Below are 22,582 nucleotides of genomic sequence, written 5' to 3' on the forward strand. Positions count from 1 at the left end.
CTGACTCAAGATTTTTTTCCAATGGAAAAAGAACTACCCTTCTAGACTGGAGTTAGAATTTGAATAGCTGCCTTTCCTTCACTCATGTCAGGACGGCTCAGGAAGCTCAGTAACAAAGAGAGTCCTCTCGGCACCTGCCAAAAAGCTAGAGTTGATACACTAGAACAGAGGGTTCCCATCTACAAAGGTGGTCTACTTTGTAATGCGCAATGTGGCTATTTTTTAAGGTAAAAGGATGGGTCTTGGAGAGTGAAGAGAGAGAAGGAAGGGGAAGTGGAGAGTGAAGAGAGAGAAGGAAGGGGAAGGAGGAGGAAAGGAGGGACACAGAGTAGAATGGAAGGAGAGGGAGTTCATTTGTGTTCAGGACTCCCTTCAGGGAAACTCTTCTCAGATTCAGAGTTAGGTAAACAGCCTTTGTACCCAGGTGAGCCTCAAAGACTGAGTAAAATGGCTCCATTTTCCTGAGAAAGGAAGAAGAGTTCATGGAAAGTTTATGATGGCAGAGTACAGGGGTGAAGTGAGGTAGGTGGGAAAACTCTCAGGTTCCTCAGCAACCGTGACTGAGCTGCATACACATTGTACACTCAAGGCAGAGAGTAGAGAGAAATTTGAAGGTACCCACACAAAGCAATCATAAATTTTCAAGGTGATATGTATACTGTTTCCTGATTCATTCACTATACAATTGTGTAGTTACAATTTTTAAATTGTATCTTGTCCAGATAGGTAGGTAGTTGGTAGATAGGTAGATAGGTAGACAAACAGACAGATGATATACAATTATTGTGTCTATCAAAAATTCTAAATGTCATGAAAGTGGTGTATAGCCAGAGTGTGTGTATCTGGAATCTCTAGATGTGCAGGACTGATATATATTTAAAATGACATGTATTAGGCTGGATAATTCAGCAATGTCTCTCTTCATACTATGAATGTTGAGAACCCAATAGTTGCTCCTTCTGGTTGACTGGAATGCCTCAGTAGTCTCAATCTGGCACTGAAGGTCTAGAGGGTTTGTAGAGAGTCATTGGTCTTCCATTCACATTAGAAGCCTGAAGAAGCCAGGTTCTGGTATCAGAAACTGAATACCACAGCATAGGCAGCAGCAGCAAGACATGAAGGCAAATGGGCAAAAGGGGGAAGAAATGGTTTTTCTTTTTATCTGACTGCCCTCAGAATTTACCATAGGCATTTTGAGTGAGTCTTCTCACTTCAAATAATCTGATCAAGAAAATGCCTCATAAGAATGCCTATTAAGCTGTCTATTAGTTGAGTCCAGATCCAATAGAGTTGACAGCTAAGATGAACCATCTCAAGTCCACTCCTTGTTAGCTTTATACCCAATCTTACCTCCTATGTCACGTTTAATTTCCAAATGAAAATAATAACAATCTCATAATTTGACCCAACATGGTAAAACTGCAAACTTACCATTTCCCCTAGGATAGGCAACAAAATCCCTTGAAGAATGCTTATAGTCTTTAAGTGTCCCATAACTTAAATGTGATAGTATAGACTTACACTACTGACATTATCTGATTACTGATATTATATTACATGATAAAGACACAAAGGAAAGTACACACAAATACCTGCTTAATATATATGTAGATGTGCACAAACACGTTCTTAACAGAATGGGATGGAAACACTCATGGCAATTGCAGTCCTCATTTCTGTAACATGTGGTCTTAGATAGTATTAACAACTGTCTTCCTCTGCTCTCTACACCTTGTTTCCTCCACCCTCATCAAGGCCCTCAGCACACACTGTTTTTGTTTTTGGTTTTTTTTTTTTACTCAGGGGAGTGACCTAACCTTTCTTGCTTAAGTATTTGGGCCATTTATCATTCCATCAGGATTAGGTTGTTGTTGTAGTAATCACAGGACATGGTAACACCAAGATATGCCATAATGGATGACTGCACACTTGAAGCATTCCTCTTCCTTCCCTCTCTATGGAGAAACAGTGAAACTTCTACCCAATTGTATGGACCAATTACCCCTCCAAGCACTATCATTCCTTTCTTAACCTGATGAATCAAGGTTATGGGGAGCCCAAAGTTGCCAGGGGAAGTCTGAGCTTCTAGTTCAATGGAATTTCTGTTGTGACCTTCTAGGAGAAGCATTTCTGCCCTGGAAATAAACTTCTATTCAGTAGAGCATAAGGTGGTGGGAATGGAAAGCAATTTTTTCTAATGGGTCTGGGAATAATGGAGAGTAATATTATTACCATTTTACTTCCTGATTCCCAGACCTGTGAATCCTGGCCACTGAAGAAACAGTGTCATACATTGGAAGCTGACTTGGAACTCATAAAGCCTTTTATAGAAACCCCAACTGAATCCTTCAAGCTATTACCACCTAATTGGCACTGTAACCGCATCTCTATAAGGCCATTCTACTATCCTATCAAGCCAGCTACTTCAGTGTGGTGGGAGATATAGAAAGACCAGTGGATTCCATAACATGAGCTCACTGCCACACTTATTTGGCTATGAATAGAGCTCCTGTGTCAGAAGTGATACTCTCTGGAATACCATTGCGGTGGGTAAGACATTCTGTAAGTCCATGGATGACTTAGGGAAAAGTATTATGTGAAAGAAAGGCAAACAAATAAGCAGAATAAGTGTTTATTCTAGTAAGGACATCTGCTGCCTTTGAAATAATAGAACTGGTACAATAATATAGCCTACATATCACCAAGTTTCTGACTTGATCATCCCCAGGGAATTATACCACACTCAGCAACAGCTGTATCTACCAGCTTTGGTGAGTGGAAGTCTATGATGTGGAACCAAGCATAACCTCCATTTCTGCCTCTATGGCTATTTATGGACCCATTGGACAATGACAGGGATAGCCTGTAAAAGAGGCTGACTACAAACTCCAGAAAGTCAATCCTACATACTTGATTATTGAAATCCTCCTCTGCTAAAGTCGCCTTCTGACGAGCATTGGGATACAAGTATCTTTGTGTCCTTGCCCATGTGGGGATATTCATGTACATAGTTCTTTCACAAATGTGTTTTTTATCAATTTTCGAATCATGTTCTTTTCAAGTCACTAATCATCCAGCCAAACCACCCATAAGTCACTATATAGTTACATGTGTATCTTTTTATCCTTTCAAGGAAACTGCAAAACTATTTGAACTGCTCTGTTTCCTAAGCCTGAATGCAGTGTGACTAGCCATCCTTCTGCTCCTGCCACCATGCCTTCTCTGACCACTACCATGTTTTCTCTGTCATGATGGACTGTATCCTGCTTAGACTGCAAGCAAAAATCAACCCTTTCTCCTTTAAGTTGCTTTTGCCATGGTATTTTGCCGGAGCAGTCAGAAAGCATGGGGGGCTGGGGAAACAGTAGCATGAAGTGATCACACATGGTTGGGAGGGTGTGCCAGAGAAACTGCATGGCAATTGAGAAGCATCTTGGTTGGCAGGCAGGATTTGAAAATGTGGAGGAGAACGAGAGAAGGATTGCAGATTTCTAGAGGAAGGCTGGGGAATAAGAAAGGGCACTGTGCATACAGATGGCTATCCTGTGTGGAGGGAAGGTGGGGTTGCTTGCTGTTGCTACTGTTTGCACAGTGTTTTGCAAGACATGTGTTCCTGATCGTAATGAATGAAATTTTTATTTGCTGTAAGTGCCTCTAACAATTAAAGTCGATTTTTCTTATAGATGTCAGGGTTCCTGCCCTCATTCGAGAAACCAAGCAAGCTATGCCACAGAAGTAAGTTCTATGAGGACAGTAAGCAGAGCTTCAGCAATGCAGACACAATCAAGGCACACCGAAGGATCGAGTTGAGACCTGGGGGCTGAATGGGGTGCTGCTCACCAGACAAAGGAACCTAGTCTTGAGTTGTAGGAACAGCTTGTGCCAAACCCAGACGGGAGCCAGACCAGGCACAGCTTGTTTGTGAGGCTGCAGGTGCTAAGTACTGCAGAAGACAAGTGAGCAGGTGGGAATTGATAGCATGGAAAGCCAGGGGTACCAGAGGTCAGCTGCTGATGAGACTGTATGGTGTTAAAGTGAGGATGTGGTAGGGTGCCCTGGCCCTGAGCGAGCTTGGGCTGGCTTCCCACTGCAGTCAGCAAATCAATTACGCCCTCCACCGACTTTCGCCTTGTGTATTTAGAATGCATGGTGTTCCCCTGCCAAACATCTGCTCTCGCTATTAAGCATGCCATGGTAACCATTGCACTCAGTGCGTCAGCGCCACCAGGATTGGTAATAATCGCAAGTGTCAAAACCGAGAAAGAATGGAGAAGGAAAGCTGTGCAAAAATCCAGCGGCAAGATGATTGGACTGGAGCACCAGTCTGCAGCTCGCCAGCTGCGCCTTCTGCTGCCCTGCTGGGGGCAGGGGAGCCGATATGACTCTGGCCTTCTTTTGCCCCTTCTGTTGATTCCTCTCCCTGTATTATTCATTCATCCACTGCTTCCCCCGACATTGGAAAATATGCTCGGCCTTGCCAGCGCAACATATGTGCCCCTGCGCCATTGTGTACGATGAATAAAACCCGCCAAAAGCTCACCAGACCTAGGGGCCTCTGGGTGCAGACCCAGCATTGACACAGGCAGGCAGTGTCGTGTCCTGACGGTAGGCCACAGGAAGACACAAACCAGGCTCGGGCTTTCAGCATGACTACTTCAGAGCCCGGAGACCTTGGCAAATCTCTTAGGCTCTCTGAGCCCAACTTTTGCCCCTTTTGAAAAACCAGGAGTTTTAGGAGCGCTTATCAACTACAGACGCTTGGGTGCTGAAAGGGAACCCGACTGCCTTTCCCGAGAGCCCACCATAGCCCTTCAGGGTCAGTTGTATGATTTTCTTTTTAATTGTGCTTTCAAAAATAGAGATAAATAAAATTGCGAGGCACTATGCCCAACCCTGTATTCAGATTACTGGATCTCCACAGCCACAGTCAGGAAAAGCGGTTGACGCTGTTTCACTTGAAGACTGAGTTTAGGAGGCAGTAAAAGGTTAAGTGGAGGCATTAGCAGGTCACAGGCCGAGCTGGGAATTCAGTGTCAGCCCAGCTTGCTGCTTCAGCCGCTCTGTCGGCTGTCTTGCCTTGTTCTCCACTACTGAGAAGGAAATACTACTTCTAGACAGCAGTTCAGGAGCCATAAAATGAAGTTATTTCCTCTTCCAAACAAAAGCCCCCCTCGGAAAGGCTGAGCCAACTCCCACTGCCCCAAATCTGTGATCGTTCTGACCGGCCAGTGCCAGGTCCCTGGGCAGGTGCCTTCTCCCATTATTTCCCACAGACCACCCCCCCGCCTCCACCGTAGTGAATACCTCTCTAAAAATGGGCTCAAACCTGTGCTGTGGGATTCCTGAATGGGAGTTAAGGCTTCCCTTTAAGCGAGTCAGCACATTTAGAGGTTCACAAATAGGCAGGCTGGCAAAGTTGGTGCCACCATCTGGAGCATGCCCATTTGGATGGCTTCTGAGAATCCCTGGATACTGTTTCCAGCGAGGCTCGGTAACGTGGGTTCCAGCGCCCTCAAGTGGACAGGGAGAGAAATCTATGAAAAGGACACTCAAGACTAAAGAGAGAACTCCCCTCATTGTCTCTATTAACAAAGCCAGATATGCATTAAAAAGCACTGCCCCGAAGCACAGCTAGTGTTTGAATCTCTTCCCACCTTGGAGTGAAATGGGTGATCACTCTGCAGACATCCCAGACATCCCGGAGCAAGCAGGAACCCCCTGACCACCGGCTGCTATTTCTTGTGCCAATCAATGAAAATGCATTTGTCATTTAACCCCCTGCCCTGCCTCTGCTGATTGCCCACTGACAGCCCACTCCAGACCCAGTGTTATTCCAACTTTGCTCAGATTGTAAGGAGAAGGCAAGTGTGAACACCCAGGCCCAAGATTCCCACCACTTCCGCCCATCTCTGCCTCATAGAATCTGGACACTGAACCTAGAAGCTGAGAGCAAGAAGATATACTTGAGGCAGTAGGTGTAGTCCAAGGTCAAAAAGAAACTTGAGTCACCGAAAGGCTGGACAGATTCATAAATGTCTGCAGTGACCCCACAATCCTGTTTAAGCAAATGTTGTCTGGGAGAGTTTTTCTTGAAAAATTCACTGGGAGTCTATAAGAGCATTCTTCAGTGAGTGCTAACATAAAATTGGCACCAGGTGCACTCCAGCTGAATCCAAACCCTGTGAGACCGTGAGAGTGCTACACTTTTATGCCATAGTTGGAAAGCACCCAACACTTGTTCAGCACCTACCATCGCCCACACACTTGGAACTGACACCGAGGCTTTCTTCCTTTATGGTGACAGACCAGTCTTCAACATACCAAGACTGGGCAAACCATGGAGCTACTTCTGCTGCCATCACTTTTTCAGAAGAACCAAGGGATCTTATACAGGTAGAAGCCACACTCTGAAGTTGTAACTGACTTATCCCTCATACCCAGGGCTATAAGACAATAGCTTATACAGTGATTAAACACCGTCAATGGTTTCAATCTCTTCTAAGCATGATGTTAAGTTGCTGAGGCGCAGCCATGACTGGAGCATCCAAAGCCACATGCTCACCACTAAGAAAAGATAGCACGGCTGTCTTAGGAATCTTCAAGCTGCAGTCTCCCTAGTCAGGCCATTCACACCCATCTGTCGTCACTGTTGATGGAGCTAAGTGAACTATATGACACCACACCATGATGATAGTGAACTAGGATGCCAGTGCCTCTGCCAAGACTCCCCATGAAGGATGCCCTAAAATCAAGACTAAGAATACTCTCTGCTGTTCAGGCTGTCGCCATCCCCGATCTCCTCCCTGGAACCCTGTCACCTACAAGCACCCAGTAGCTGGCCCTCTCCTAGGAGGATCCAATTGCTTGTATTGTGGGAAAACAGACCAAAAGGATAGAATAAGTGAAGTAGGGGGGGTCAACAAACAGGAGGCAAGAAATGGAGACCAGTATCAGGGAAGGTAGGGGAGAATGAAAAATACATTAATGCCATAACAATTCTAAATTGTGTCATGTGTTTCAATTAAGATAATTCCATCTTATGTTTGGTAACTTGGAAATCTTCATTGAACAAAATCTTTTCTTTTCTGTTCTTTTTTTTTTTTTTTTGAGGAATAAAAATGGCCAGGCACCACAAACTTTCTATTGAGAGTTGAAGTTCCCATTTCAAGTAAGTAATTTCTATTTCATCCCCCTCACCCTTAACACTGTTATTGATATATGGAGATCCAGTGTGGAATGTCCTACATACCCTTCATATCCCATTTGTTCTGGTAAAAATAAAGAATAAAAAGTAAAGATCTTGTACAGGAAACTAAGATAACACAACCCTGGGATGGATTTATTAGGAGCTCAAGACAAACCTGACTGGGCTGGTGGAGAGCCCAGTAATTTTACATTTCATATACTGACTATATTGTAGTTTTTGTATATTGAATATTTTGTTCATTTTATCTCAAAACAAAAATGAGTAAATTATAAATGTGTAGAAATACTCGACAGCTTTATTTAAAAGGTCACCATTCACTGCTTAAAATACCACAGCTCCACGGTGTCAACACCCAGTGCAGACTTCTCTTCTCATATGATACAGGAGGCAGGCACTTTACTATGTTTCCCATCACACTCACACTCAGAACCCGGTTGTCCCAGAATTGCCCACAGATACACACTCTGAGGCTTCAAATACAAAGCAAGAGTCACCCGCAGGAGGCAGATAACAAGGCAGGTCATGCAAGCAGAAGTTGTGTCCCCAGTCCACCCAGATGCCCTGGGTCACCGAATCCCTTTCCTTGCGGCTTGAGGAAAGGCCAGTTTAATTCAGCTTACGGGCTACATTCTTTTTTAATGACTAGGCTGGCTTTTAAAACACCATCTTCTTTCAGCCTCCAGACTCACAGTCAGCTAAGCGCTGCTAAACACAGGCTCATGAGATGGAAACAGATCCTCTCCGAAGAGGATGTTGTATGGGTATCTGTGTAAACCTCCTTGGAGAGGTTTGCATAAACTGCTTGTGATTCCATGGCTGGCACCTCCACGCCTAACTTCGTGGGGCCTCCAACCAGAGCTTTCTTTCATGGTTAGCTCGGCTCATTCTTAAAACTCTCGGAGGGTTTTGAGTCTGGATTTCTCAACCTGAACCATAAATTGCATCTTCTCAAAGGCTAGCTGCCTCAGAGATAGAAGCCAACATCATACTTCAAGGGAAGAGAAAAAGGAGGGAGGTTTTCATTGACGTGTGGAACAATTCCACCTAAAGACCCAGGATTTCTGAAGTCTACGTAGCTTGAGACATACATGCTATGATGATGTGATGAGTAAACAACCACCCACAGAATAAAAAATAAAGCAACCAAGGGTTTAGTGATGTGGATGGAAATGCATGTATTGTTCTGTATAGTCTGAACTCAGATAAACTGACTGATAGTTGAAGACAGTGAGAGAGCCTTCGTCTTCCATTACCATTCACCTTCTGGTAAAGATACTTCTACTAAAGTTGTTCAGCCCATTTAGACTCTTAATCAGCAGCATCTGCTTTGTTTCCACTGGAAACAATGATGCCTACTAGGACATACCTAGCAGTTTTGCTACATTTCCAGCTAATGTGCTAAATTCCACATGGCATTTGGCAAAAGCAATGTAATAAAACAGAAAAAAAAATCAGCTTTGGAGTTAAGTTGATCTGTTCCTAGTTCTGCCACTAACAACTACACATTTCCTTGATCTTCAGTTTCTACATCTGCAAACCAGGAACAGTAAAAGTAAGAAAAGTCTACAGCATAGAGCTGTGATGATAATTCAGTTAAATGGGGCAATAAACAAGTTTAGACTGCCTGGAATAAATCAAGTTTTTGCATATGCATTTCCAGAAAAGTATATAAGCAAGGAATGCTCAGACTTGTGGAATAAGGTAAGCTTAGGCTTCTTTGTTCCTTCCTTTTTTCTTTCCTCCCTTCCTTTTTATCTTTCTTCGTCTATTTGGTTTGCCTTTATGCTTGTTTTGACAGCATTTCCTGTATTGCAGGCTGGCTTTGAACTTGGCAGGTAATTAAGGGTAACCTTGAGTTTCACCTTGCCCCAAATATAATGATTTTTAAAACTATGAAATATAGAATGAGATGAATTTTTTATTTAGAAACAATCTTATTTTGTATATCAGTCCCCCTTATCAGTTCTTTTTCACTGGAGCTATTTACCTGTAGAGAAGAAAAACAATTATGTTGATAAGCAGAATGACTGGAGAGAATTGGAATGCACTTTTGGCAGATAGGTGAGTTCAAGTGGTTTATTTAACACACTGCAGTCAAATGGCATGGAGTTCTAAACTCAAAAAACTGATCCAGACTCCATGAATGTAGTGTCAGTGAGGAGGCCTCAGAAATCTCTGGGGCCTTGGGTAATAGACTAGTGTTCACCATGGCATACAAATGAACTTTGGGAGCCCATTCCACATGGAGGGACGCTCTCTCAGCCTGGACACATGGGGAAGCGCCTAGGTCCTGCCCTGGATGAAATGATTGACTCTGGAGATCCCCCCAAGGAGGACTTTACCCTCCCTGGGGGATGATGTGGGGATTGGGCTGGGGGTAATTGATTAGGGGAGCTGGTGAAGGGAGAAGGGGGGAGCTGGGATTGACATTTGAAGCATGCATGTTTCTAATTTAAATAAAAAACATACATAAAATAAAAACAAAATTTGGTGGTCCTTGTGTTTGGGGCATCAATGTTAAGAAATGTCATCTTCTCTGGAGGTGTGGATTATAGATGGGTAGGTTGTTAATCCTTTGTTCTATGTCTAATATCCACATATGAGTGAGTAAATAACATGTTTGTCTTCCTGTGACTGGGTCACCCCACTCGGGATAGTTTCTTCTAGTTCCGTCCATTTGCCTGCAAATTTCAAGATTTCATTGTTTTGTCGCTGAGTAGTACTCCATTGTGTATTACTCTCTTAGCCTAGATACACTGGGGAGGGTCAAGGCCCTGCCCCAAATGATGTGACAGACTTTGATAATCCCTCATGGAAGGCCTCACCCTCCCTAGGGAGTGGATGGGGTATGAGATGGGGTGTCAGTGGGGGGAATGAGAGGATGAGAGGGAGAGGGAACTGGAATTGATATACAAAATAAGATTGTTTCCAATTTAAATAAAATTTATTAAAAAAAGAAATATCATCTTGGTGAATTTTTCCTCTAATGAGTATGTAGTGGGCTTGCCTTTCCCTTTGATTAACTTCAATTCAAAGTTTATTTTGTTAGTTATTAAAGTGGCTATACCAGCTTGTTTATTGGGTCCATTTACTTGGAAATGTCTTTTTCTGACACTTTACTGAGGTAATACCTATTTTTGATGTTGAGGTATGGTCCTTGCATGCAGCAGAATGATGGATCCTGTTTTCTTATCCATTCTGTTAATCTGTGTCTTTTTATTGGAGAATCAAGACCATTGATATGGAGAGATAACAGTAAGCAGTAATTGTTGATCCCTATTGGTACTCCTGCTGGTACTGGTAATAGAACTCTCTCTCTCTCTCTCTCTCTCTCTCTCTCTCTCTCTCTCTCTCTCTCTCTCTCTGTCTGTCTCTGTCTCTGTCTTTCTCTCGCTCTGTGTGTATGTGTGTATGTGTCTGTCTGTGTCTCTGTGTGTGTGTGTGTGTGTGTGTGTTTGTGTGTGTTTCTCTAATTTCCATTTTGCTGAGATTATTTCCTATGTTTTCATGGATGTATTTAACCTCCTTAGGTTGGAGTTTTCCTTCTAGCACCTTCTGTAAGGCAGGATTTATAGAAAGATATTGTTTAAATTTGAATTTGACTTGGAATATCTTATCATGGAATGCCTTAGGAGTTCATCGGGGTTTCTAGTGCTGTGAAAAGACATCACGACTACAGTAACTTTTATAGAGGAAACATTTAATTGGGGCTGGCTTACAGTTTCAGAGGTTTAGTCCATTTTCTTCATGGTGGGAAGCATGGCAGTGTACAGAAAGACATGGTCCTGGAGAGGAGCTGAGACTTCTACATCTGAATCCACCACAGTGGGAAAAGACTGTGAGCCACTAAGCCTGGCTCAAGCTTCTGAGACCGCAAAGCTGGACCTCAATGACACATCTCCTCCAGGAAAGCCACAACTACTCCAACAACGCCATATCTCCTAATAGTGCCACTCCCTGTGGGCCTATGGAGGTCATTTTATCCAAGACACCAAATCTTATTTTCTCCATCTATGTTGATTGAAATTTTTGCTGTATGTAGGAGGCTGGAGTGGTATCTGTGGTCTCTAAAATTCTGCAGCACAACACTTCAGGCCCTTCTGCCTTTTAGAGTCTCCATTGAGAAGTCAGACATAGTTCTAATAGTTCTGCATTTATATGTTATTTCGTCTTTTTCCCTGGTAGCTTTTAATATTCTTTTTTTTTCTGTATGTTTAGTGTTTTCATTATTATGTGATAGGGGGACTTTCTCTTCTTGTCAAGTCTATTTGGTGTTTTGTATGCTTCTTATTCCTTGATTGGCATCTCTTTCTTTAGGTTAGAAAAATTTTCTTCTATGATTTTGTGGAAATTATTTTTCAGGTCTTTAAGCTGGGATTCTTCTGCTTCCTCTATTCCTGTTATTCTTGGGTTTGGTCTTTTCACGGTGTCCCAGATTTCCTGGGTGTTTTGTATCAGGAGATTTTTAGATTAAACATTTTCTTTGGCCAATGTATCCATTTCTTCTTTTGCATTTTCAATGCTTGAGATTTTTTTTCCATCTCTTATACTCTGTTGGTGAAGCTTTATTCTGTATTCCTTGTTCAAGTTGAGAAATTCTCTATTTCTAAGATTCTCTCAGTTTGTATTTTTCTTATTGATTCTATTTCCATTTTTATGTTTTGAACAGTTTTATCCATTTTCTCCAACTGTGTTTCTTGAATTTCTTTAAGGGACTTATTCATTTTCTCCATTTTTGTTTGGTTTTTTTCAGGTTTTTGTTGAGGAATTTTTCTTCATTTCCTTTTTGAAGCCCTCTATTGTCTCTACATAGTTGGTTTTAAGGTCTTTTTCTTGTGCTCTAGCCATGTTGGAATACTAAGGGCCTGCTGTGGTAGGATAGCTGGGCTTCAGTGGGCACATATTGCCTTGGCTGTTTTGATTTGGTCTTTCCCACTGATATCTAGGCATCTGGGTTTGGGATGATTATAGATCTAGGTATTGATTTCTGGATTTGTCTTTGGTGGGTGACAAACATCACTGGTACAACAGACCATGGTTCAGAAGCAAAATTGTCAATGCTTTTCAGCTCATACAATGAAATACAAGCAAGCAAGTGTCAGTAAAGTGTGCCTAAAGTGAAGGCCATCTTTCTCCCACCATCCTCCCCTACTTCAGTTGATGTCAGTGACATTTATGATCATCCTTTATTTACAGTGGTGCTAAAAAGGAAACTGAAAGGAGGAAATCAGGACATTGCAGTGGCTCAGCCATGGGTGAGTATAGAAAATCCATTATATGCTTGGCCTCTCCTTGGGACAGACTACACCACACTAGCCGGTCCCCACTGACATAGGATGGAATTGTCCTACAGACAGGCTAGAGAATGAAGGTGGGAATAAAAACAACCCTACCCTAAGAATTGTCTGAATATGCTGTAGTAAAAAGTCAGATATTTCAGTCATAGCCAGAACTTTCAACCTCTTGATGTGTCCAGTGTACTTCTTACTGCATATTTACATCTGAATATACCTTGAAACTATGGCTACCCTCTAGCCATACAGGACCAAGAGCTCATAGAGTTTTTTTTTCTCCTCCTTGCTTTCCTCCTGTATCGGGTGTTATTATAGCATTGCTTGAATTGTTCCTCGGAGTTGTGAAAGCACCAACTGTTCATAGTAATTGCTGCCTTTGCTAGTACTACAGTCTTCATTGCCTTTTTCCCATCTGTCACTTGTGTACGTTGATGGCATTGTTCTCTAAAATCTCAAAATGAACTATTCCCCTCGAATCCTTCTTTGGAGGCTACTTGTCTCCAGGCTTGTTTTGGGAAACAACTGAAACAAAACACTCCTGACTTCAATGGGTATACGATGTTGGAGAAGTTAAGGCTACAAAGTGCAATCCTGTGGAGAGTTTCCCTAAATGGGGATAATAACAGAGAAACATGGAGTTGGAACTTTCCATGTTTGATAATATATGGCATACTCACAGACTTGTAAAAATGTCTCAACACTTCTAGAGATATGAAAGCTGCAAATGATGAGGACCTAGCTACAGAGAGAAATTCTTGAGAAGCCATGAGAGATGTACGCATAAAGGGAGTAATCTCTTTAGGAACCGGACCCAGTGGGTAGGAGGAGAGCCCACTATAAGAATAAGGTTCATAAAATCAACACTGGTAAAAGGTACACCTGTAAAGATGCAAATGAACTTGGAAGGCACATTGGGGCGAGGCAAGCAACATCCTGAATAAAAATTGAGGTCACTGAAGGGAAGGAGACCAACCAAGTAAGCATTGTGTGGGAATGGTACGATGTTTGTAATGCTGAGGAGAATGAAAGGAGTGGATGTGGAACTAAAGAAAGGAAATGAGACATCAATGAACGAGGGTGACAGTCACTAACTTGTCAGGAGAGACCTTAACTACCCATGGCACTGACCACGCCATGAGTGTTTTGTTGTTGTTGTTGCTGGTTTTCAGTCATAGATACTAGAAATACCATAGAAGATGGCATAACAACCTTAGGAAGGTCTTCCCAGCGTCTGAGAGGTATAGGTAAACCTCTGTCATTACCTGTTGCTCGTACTTTTGATTCTGATGTATCAGATTCTAGGTTGTCTAAAGACCTGCAGCCCATTGACCATTGTTTCTTTGAGTGCTTGAACTTCCTGGGTCAAAAAAATTTCTAAGAACTTCACAGAGTCTGTCAGTTTCTTGGATTCACCATTTATACGTGATTCCAAGCATTTAATGTTCTCATCCTTAGATATTACATGAATGACATGTAAGTTGCCTTCTAGGAAGAGTGTTCTACCCAATAGCTGGTCATATCTTCAGACATGGAATGAATTGTTTCAGTAAGTTTACCAATCTGATGTTCCAGTCTTTGAGTTTTATTAGTCGAGTCATCAGACATGGAGCAAGTTGTTTCTGACAGCCTGAAAATGTCCTCCTGAATTGATCCGATTTTGGCCTTTAGGGCAGTAGTCATGGAACCAATCCTGTCTTGCAGGGGATTATTTTTAAGTTCTAGATTATCTACCTTGTTAGATATTTCCCCATTGACGTGAAGATTTTGAATTTTTGTCTCTAGTTTCCCAATAGTTTTGCACAATTTCCCTGCTTTCTGCCCTGTTATCAAGGCTTCTCTTCCAGAATATTATATGGATTACGAAGCTAATCATTAACATTAGACGCAAATATATTTGTGGAATGTCATAATTCTCTCCCAGGATGTCATTCATATAAAAAGCAATGAGGTCCTTAATATTCTGCATCATAAGATTATCCGCCATGCTATAGAGTAGGTAATCTCATCACCAGCTTAAACTACCAGAATGCAAAACTTACCTCCAATGATTTCAGGTTTGGGTGTATATAATTACCTACAGTAACTATGTTTAGCCAGCAGGTAGCACAGGTGTACCGCCAAACACAGCTCCATCGCAGAAGTTCAGTATCTTCAAGTAAAATCTGAAAAATTCTAAGTAGCTCTGACAGAAAATTAGGGGGCAGGATTTTGTTAAAGGGAGGGGAAAAGAACCCCACACAGATTGTGGGAACCTGCAGGGAGGATGGGACTGTGTTCAGCAGGCTGCCAGTAAGGGAGAATGCAGCTGCTCAAGAAATCTGGACACACCGGCAAGCAGAAACTCAGCGACTCTGTTGCATGTGTGGCTGGAGCCAGCAGTGGGCAGAGAACAAAGGAGATGGGAGATGGAACCCCACTTGGTGGAAGAGACCCACACTGAGTGGGAGAACGGGACTGTGTTTGGGAAACCCCAGTGACTTAGGAGGGCCTTCGGGGATGCCGAGCTGCACATGGGGCTGTAGGCCATGCTTGTAGGATGGGTAAACTTACTTCCTGACTCCTGCCACCAGATATCGTGGAAATATTGAGCTACACAAAGTAGGAATGTACTATGATATTTTATTGAGGGACGTTACTTACATGAGAAGCCAAGAAAGTCAACAACCAAAAATCTACATGCTACTCTCTGAGACACAACAGGAACCCAAAAAAAGATTGTCTTCTTCCTCCCAGCTCTTTTAACCCCTGTACAGTCTACATACCTGTGACCACACCCAAACGTGGTCAGTGCCACAGGTACGTAAGATCTCTCCCTACACTAACTGGACTAACAGTTGGCACTGTTAAAGAGAGAAATCAAAGAGCAAAGAGCCATAGACCAGTTGCGTTTTGATTCTGGTGATGCTCAGTATGATGGTTTGAAAGAAAATGACCCCCAAAGGGAGTAGTACTATTAGGAGGTGTGGCTTTGTTGGAGTGGGTGTGGTCTTGTTCCAGGAAGTGTGTCATGGTGGTGGTGGGCTTTGGGGTCTCTTTTGCTCAAGCTTCAGTCAGTGTGACACTTAGACCATTTCCGGTTGCCTACAAGATATAAGACTCTCAGCTACTTCTCCCGCACATGTCTGCCTGCATACTCCCATGCTCTGCACCATCATAATGGACTAAACCTCTGAAATTGTAAGTCAGCCACCCAAATTAAATTCTTTCCTTATAAGACTAGCCATCGCCATGGTGTCCTTTTACAGCAAGAGAAATCCTAGCTAAGACTAAAGTTGGCACCAGGGACTGGGATATTGTTGTGATAGGCCTACCATGACTGTGTTTGAAGGGATTTGGACTTTGATACTTTGGGTTAGGAAAGCAGAGGAGCAAGCTGAGGAGGGTAAATTACAAAATGTAAAATTTGAGAAAAGAAACACCAGGAAGTGGAATAGAGCTAAATCCTGTGTTCGAGGAGATAAAAAGAGTAAGAAAAAGGATAAAGGTAGTGGTGACCTCAGGGCAAGAACACACCCAACTTGTGAAAAAGAATTAAAGTAAAGCTTAGAGCTGGGTGTGGTTTTCTACACTTCTTTTTTTTTTATTTTATTTTCCAGTTTAAATTTAGATAAGAAACAAGGTTGCTTCACAAGTCAGTTCCAGGTCCCTCTCCCATTCCCTCCCGCCCTCCCGAGCCCCCCCCCCCCGTTATCCCCTCATTCCCCCAGGGAGGGTGAGGCCTTCCATGGGGGTGTCCATAGTCTGTCATTTCATATAGGGCAGGGCCTAGACCCTTCCCCAAGAGTTCGGGGTAAGAGTGCACCTCACATTGTTCTATGGGAGTCCAAAGTCCGTGTGTATACTTGGGATGGGTACTGATCTGCTGCCCAAGGCTCAATAGATTCCCTAGGCCTCCTCACTGACACCCACATTCAGGGGGTCTTGATCAGTCCCATGCTGGCTTCCCAGGCTGATGCCTGGGATTCAAGAGTTAACCTTTGTCTGGTCAGCTGTTTCTGGGGGTTAAACCAGCCCAGTCTTAATCCCTTTGATCATCAGTCCTCCCTCTCTGTTACTGGCTTTCTTGAGTTCAGCTCAGTACTTAACCAAGGGAGACTGCCTCTTCTTCGATCAGCCACTAAATAAAGTTTCTGTTTCCCAGACTCTCTGGCCATAGGATTGAAGGCCGGCACTCCCCAGATCTATGTCTAAAATCCATATATGAGAGAGTACATGCCATGTTTCTCTTTTTGTGACTGGGTTACCTCACTCAGGATGGTTTCTTCTAGTGTCATCCATTTGCCTGCGAATCTCATGATTCCATTATTTTTTTCTGCTGAATAGTACTCCATTGTGTAGATGTACCACATTTTCTCTATCCACTCTTCAGGTGAAGGACATCTAGGTTGCTTCCAAGTTCTGGCAATTACAAATAAAGCCGCCATGAACATAGTGGAACAGACATCCTTGTTGCATGAATGGGCATCTTTTGGATATATGCCTAAGAGTGGAGTTGCTGGGTCTTGTGGTAGGTTTATTCCCATTTTTCTGAGGAATCTCCATACTGATTTCCAAAGTGGCTGAACCAACTGGCACTCCCACCAGCAATGGAGGAGTGTCCCCCTTTCACCACATCCTCTCCAGCATAAATTGTCTTTGGTGTTTTTGATTTTAGCCATTCTGACAGGAGTGAGATGGTATCTGAGAGTTGTTTTGATTTGCATTTCCCGGATGGCTAAGGATGTTGAGCACTTTCTCAAGTGCCTCTCAGCCATTTTAGACTCCTCTATTGAAAACTCTCTATTTAGTTCTGCAGCCCACTTTTTAATAGGGTCCTTTGGTGTTTTGGAGACTTGCTTCTTGAGTTCTTTGTAAATTTTGGAGATCAACCCTCTGTCAGATGTGGGATTAGTGAATATTTTTTCCCATTCTGTGGGCTGCCTTTTTGTCTTGCTGACTGTGTCCTTTGCTTTACAGAAGCTTCTCAGTTTCAGTAGGTCCCATTTATTAATTGTTGATCTCACTGTCTGTGCTACTGGTGTTATGTTCAGGAAGCTGTCTCCTGTACCAATTCGTTCAAGGGTACCACCCACTTTCTCTTCTAAGAGGTTCAGTGTGGCTGGATTTATGTTGAGGTCTTTGATCCATTTGGACTTAAGTTTTGTGCATGGCGATAAACATGGATCGATCTGCATTCTTCTACATGACAGTCTCCAATTATTCCAGCACCATTTGTTGAAGATGCTTTCTTTATTCCATTGTATATTTTTAGCTTCTTTGTCAAAGATCAGATGTTCGTACGTGTGTGGGTTAATACCCGGATTTTCAATTCGATTCCATTGTGCCAATACCAAGCTGTTTTCAGGACTATAGCTCTATAATAGAGCTTGAGGTCAGGGATGGTGATGCCTCCGGACGTTGCCTTGTTGAACAGGGTTGTTTTGGCTATCCTGGGTCTTTTGTTTTTCCATACAAAATTGATTATTGTTCTTTCAAGGTCTGTGAAGAATTGTGCTGGGATTTTAATGGGGATTGCATTGAATCTGTAGATTGCTTTTGGCAGGATTGCCATTTTTACTACATTGATCCTACCTATCCAAGAGCATGGGAGATCTTTCCATTTTCTGAGGGCTTCTTTAATTTCTTTCTTTAAAGATTCAAAGTTCTTATGATACAGGTCTTTCACTTGTTTGGTTAGCGTTACCCCAAGGTATTTTATGTTGTTTGTGGCAATTGTAAAGGGTGATGTTTCTCTGATTTCTCTTTCAGCCCTTTTATCATCTGTATATAGTAGGGCTACTGATTTTCTTGAGTTGATCTTGTAGCCTGCCACTTTGCTGAAGGTGTTAATCAGCTGTAAGAGTTCCCTGGTAGAGTTCTTTGGGTCATTGATGTAAACTATCATATCGTCTGCAAACAGTGAAAGTTTGACCTCTTCCTTCCCAATTTGTATCCCCTTGATCCCCCTTTGTCGTCGTATGGCAATAGCTAGAACTTCAAGTACCATGTTGAAAAGGTATGGAGAGAGTGGACAGCCTTGTTTTGTTCCTGATTTTAGAGGAATTGCGTTGAGTTTCTGTCCATTTAGTTTGATGTTGGCTGTTGGTTTGCTGTATATAGCTTTTATTATGTTTAAGTATGTCCCTGTTATCCCAGATCTCTCCAAGACCTTTATCATGAAGGGGTGTTGGATTTTGTCAAAGGCTTTTTCAGCATCTAGTGAGATGATCATGTGATTTTTGTTTTTCAGCTTGTTTATATGGTGGATTATGTTGATGGATTTTCGTATGTTGAACCATCCCTGCATCCCTGGGATGAAACCTACTTGATCGTGGTGAATGATTGTTTTGATGTGTTCTTGGATCCGATTTGCCAGTATTTTATTGAGTATTTTTGCATCAATGTTCATGAGGGATATTGGTCTGAAGTTCTCTTTCTTAGTTGTATCTTTGTGTGGCTTGGGGATCAAGGTTATTGAAGCCTCATAGAAAGAGTTTGGCAAAGACCCTTCTGCTTCTATTGTGTGGAACACTTTGAGAAGAATTGGTATAAGCTGTTCTTTGAATTTCTGGTAGAATTCTGCAGTGAGGCCATCTGGACCTGGGCTTTTTTTTTGGTTGGGAGACTTTTGATGACAGCTTCTATTTCCATAGGGGTTATAGGTCTAATTAAATTGCTTATCTGTTCTTGATTTAATTTTGGCAATTGATAGCTGTCCAGGAAGTCATCCATTTCCTTTAAATTTTCGAATTTTGTGGAGTACAGGTTTTCAAAGTATGACCTAATAATTCTCTGGATTTCTTCAGAGTCTGTTGTTATGTCCCCCTTTTCATTTCTAATTTTGTTAATTTGCGTGTTCACTCTCTGCTGTTTGGTGAGTTTGGACAAAGGTTTGTCTATCTTGTTGATTTTCTCAAAGAACCAACTCTTCGTTGCATTGATTCTTTGTATTGTTTTCCTGGTTTCTACTTTATTGATTTCAGCCCTCAATTTGATTATTTCCTGGTGTCTACTCCTCCTGGGGGAGTGTGCTTCTTTGTGTTCTAGAGCTTTCAGCTGTGATGTTAATTCTCTGGTATAACTGTTCTCCTGTTTCTTCATGTGAGCACTTAGCGCTATGAACTTCCCCCCGTAGCACTGCTTTCAAAGTGTCCCATAGGTTTGGGTATGTTGTGTCTTCATTCTCATTGAATTCAAGGAAGTCTTTAATTTCTTTTTTTATTTCCTCTTTGACCCAGGGATGGTGCAGTTGAGCATTATTCAATTTCCATGAGTTTGTAGGTTTTCTGCAATTTGTGTTGTTGTTGAATTCTAATTTTAAAGCATGGTGGTCTGATAAGATGCATGGAGTTATTCCAATTTTTTTGTAGCTGCTGAGGTTTGATATGTTGCCAAGTATGTGGTCGATTTTTGAGAAGGTTCCATGTGGTGGTGAGAAGAAGGTATATTCTTTTTTATGTGGATGAAATGTTCTATAGATATCTGTTAATCCCAGTTGGGTCATTACTTCTATTAGACCTTTTGCTTCTTTGTGGAGTTTCTGTTTGGTATTCCTGTCTAGTGGTGATAGTGGTGTGTTGAAATCTCCCACTATAACTGTGTGGGGCTTTAGATGAGATTTAAGTTCTAATAATGTTTCTTTAACGAATGTGGATGCCTTTGTATTTGGGGCATAGATGTTCAGGATAGACACTTCATCTTGGTGGGTTTCACCTGTGATGAGTATGCAATGACCTCCTTCATCTCTTTTGATTGATTTTATTTTAAAGTCTAGTTTGTTAGATATTAGGATTGCTACCCCTGCTTGTTTCTTGGGTCCATTTGATTGAAAAATTATTTCCCAACCTTTAACTCTCAGGTAATGTCTGTCTTTAAGGGTGAGGTGTGTTTCTTGTATGCAGCAGAAGGAAGGGTTCTGTCTTCGAATCCAATCTGCCAGTCTGTGTCTTTTTATGGGTGAGTTAAGGCCATTAACATTGAGGGATATTAATGACCAATGATTGCTCATCCTTCTTCGATTTGCGATGGTTGTTGTTGGTGGAATTATGTGTGGAATTTCACCTCTTTGTTCTTTTGGCTGTTGGTAGAGAGGGATTCTCTAATGCTTATGTTTTTCTGGTTGTAGTTAGCTTCCTTGGGTTGGAGTTTTCCTTCCAAAATTTTCTGTAGGGCTGGGTTAGTGGACACATATTGGTTGAATCTAGTTTTGTCATAGAATATCTTGTTTTCTCCGTCTATAGTGATTGAGAGCTTTGCCGGGTATAGTGGTCTGGGCTGGCATCCATGGTCTCTTAGTGTAGGTGGTTTTCTACACTTCTAATCTCAGAACTCAGGAGGAAGAGGCTGACAGATTGAGGCCACTCTGGTCTATAGAGCAAGTTCAAGGACAGCCAAGCTTAGTTAACAATAAGCTAACAATCAAACACAGAAAGCTGGTGAAGATGTACTTGAATGAGGAGCCATGTTCCAGCCCCAGCAAGAAACAAACCTTGGCAGCAAAAACTTGGCCAAGCATTTTGGTTTTAGAGTTAAAGACAGAAGAAACAGGTATGGAATTTGCTTCTGTGGTTAAGGAAAGCTGCTGAGACCAGGTGTGTGTAAGGGATGTCCCTGAGTGGAGGTCTAGGGAGCCATTTCTTGAAGCTGTGAAGTTGAAGCATGGATTGCCTTGGAGACAGGAGAGATGTTACAGATACTAGAATCATGGGATACCTGTCCAGGAGAGCTGCTCACAGTAGTGGAACCAACCCAAAAGAAAGTGTGTTACAATCAACAAAACTGAACAGAGTTGGAGATCTGAAGTGTATTTTGACATCAGACATGGAGATGCAGAGTTTGAAGTTTGCCCAGCTGGTTTTTGGTCTTGCTTTGATCCAGTATTGCCTGTGTTTTGGAATGGTGATGTATATCCTGTGCCAGTATAATGGAAGTATGTAATCTGATGTTTTATTTGATTTTACGGGGGATTACAGTTAAGAGATCAAATTAATCTCAGAAGAGACTTTGAACTTCAGACTTTTAAATAAGTTTGGGACTGCTATAGACTATGGGGACTTTTGAAGTTGGGCTGAATGCATTTCTTGCATTATGATATCATTAATGTGGTGGTTTGAAAAAAAATGGCCCGCAAAGGGAGTACCACTTTTAGGAGGTGGTCATGGTGTCTCTTCTCAGCAAGAGAAATCCTAACTAAGACACACAGGGCGTGAAAGGAAATAACAGAACTACATGAAATGACTGTGGAGAAGGTGGTGTCCCTAGAAGAAGCTTGTTTCAGGTAGAACAAGAAAATGTAATAATCATTCACACAGGAGACTAGAGACATGAAGACTGTTAATGACAAATTAAGTGGAATTAGTTTTGTCAAATCAATGAATACACAAACTTGTTTAGAAACACAGATACAAGTGATGTGGAAGGATCTTAAATAAGGACCTCTGGCACTTATCAAGATAGAGGAACAGCATAGAAACAGCATGATCCTGGTGCTCTGGTAGGAGAAATTGTAGGCTCAGTTGTAATTTTAGCATCCTTTATACTGGTGTTGTGTGTGTGAGTGTGTGTGTGTGTGTGTGTGTGTGTGCGTGCACATATGCATGCATGGGCACGCGCGCACGTTTTGTAAAGGGATTTTTCTTTCTTATCCATCATGGTTAAAAGGATACATTAAGAATGAACTGGAACTTGTGTACATAAGTAGGATAAAACAGAGAATTTTACTCAACTTACTAACTTCTCCCTGTTTTAGTGTGGACACTTTTCCTCAAATTCTACTCTGCCTGATGTTGCTCAACTTGAAATGTTTCTACCTCATTTTTTCCACAGAGGTGTATTTTACATTTCGCCAAAGTAAGTGAAAGTATCTACCCGGAAGCAAAGGATAATGCAAATAGCATTCTTTCCAGATCCATGTCCCACCCTCACTCCCTTAATAGGAGTACCCCCAAAGCTCTTCCCAAGATGCTGTAGTGTAAACTGAATTTCTCTTTGCTCCCAACCCCCTTATGTAGTCCCAAGAAACTACCCCCTCTGTAATGACACCTCCTTTCTTTCATGAGACAGTTATATATCTCAAAACAGTGATTTAAGACGAAAACAACCA

The sequence above is a fragment of the Mesocricetus auratus genome, unplaced genomic scaffold (assembly GCF_017639785.1).
Source record: "Mesocricetus auratus isolate SY011 unplaced genomic scaffold, BCM_Maur_2.0 Super-Scaffold_100014, whole genome shotgun sequence".
In the NCBI taxonomy this organism is placed as follows: Eukaryota; Metazoa; Chordata; class Mammalia; order Rodentia; family Cricetidae; genus Mesocricetus; species Mesocricetus auratus.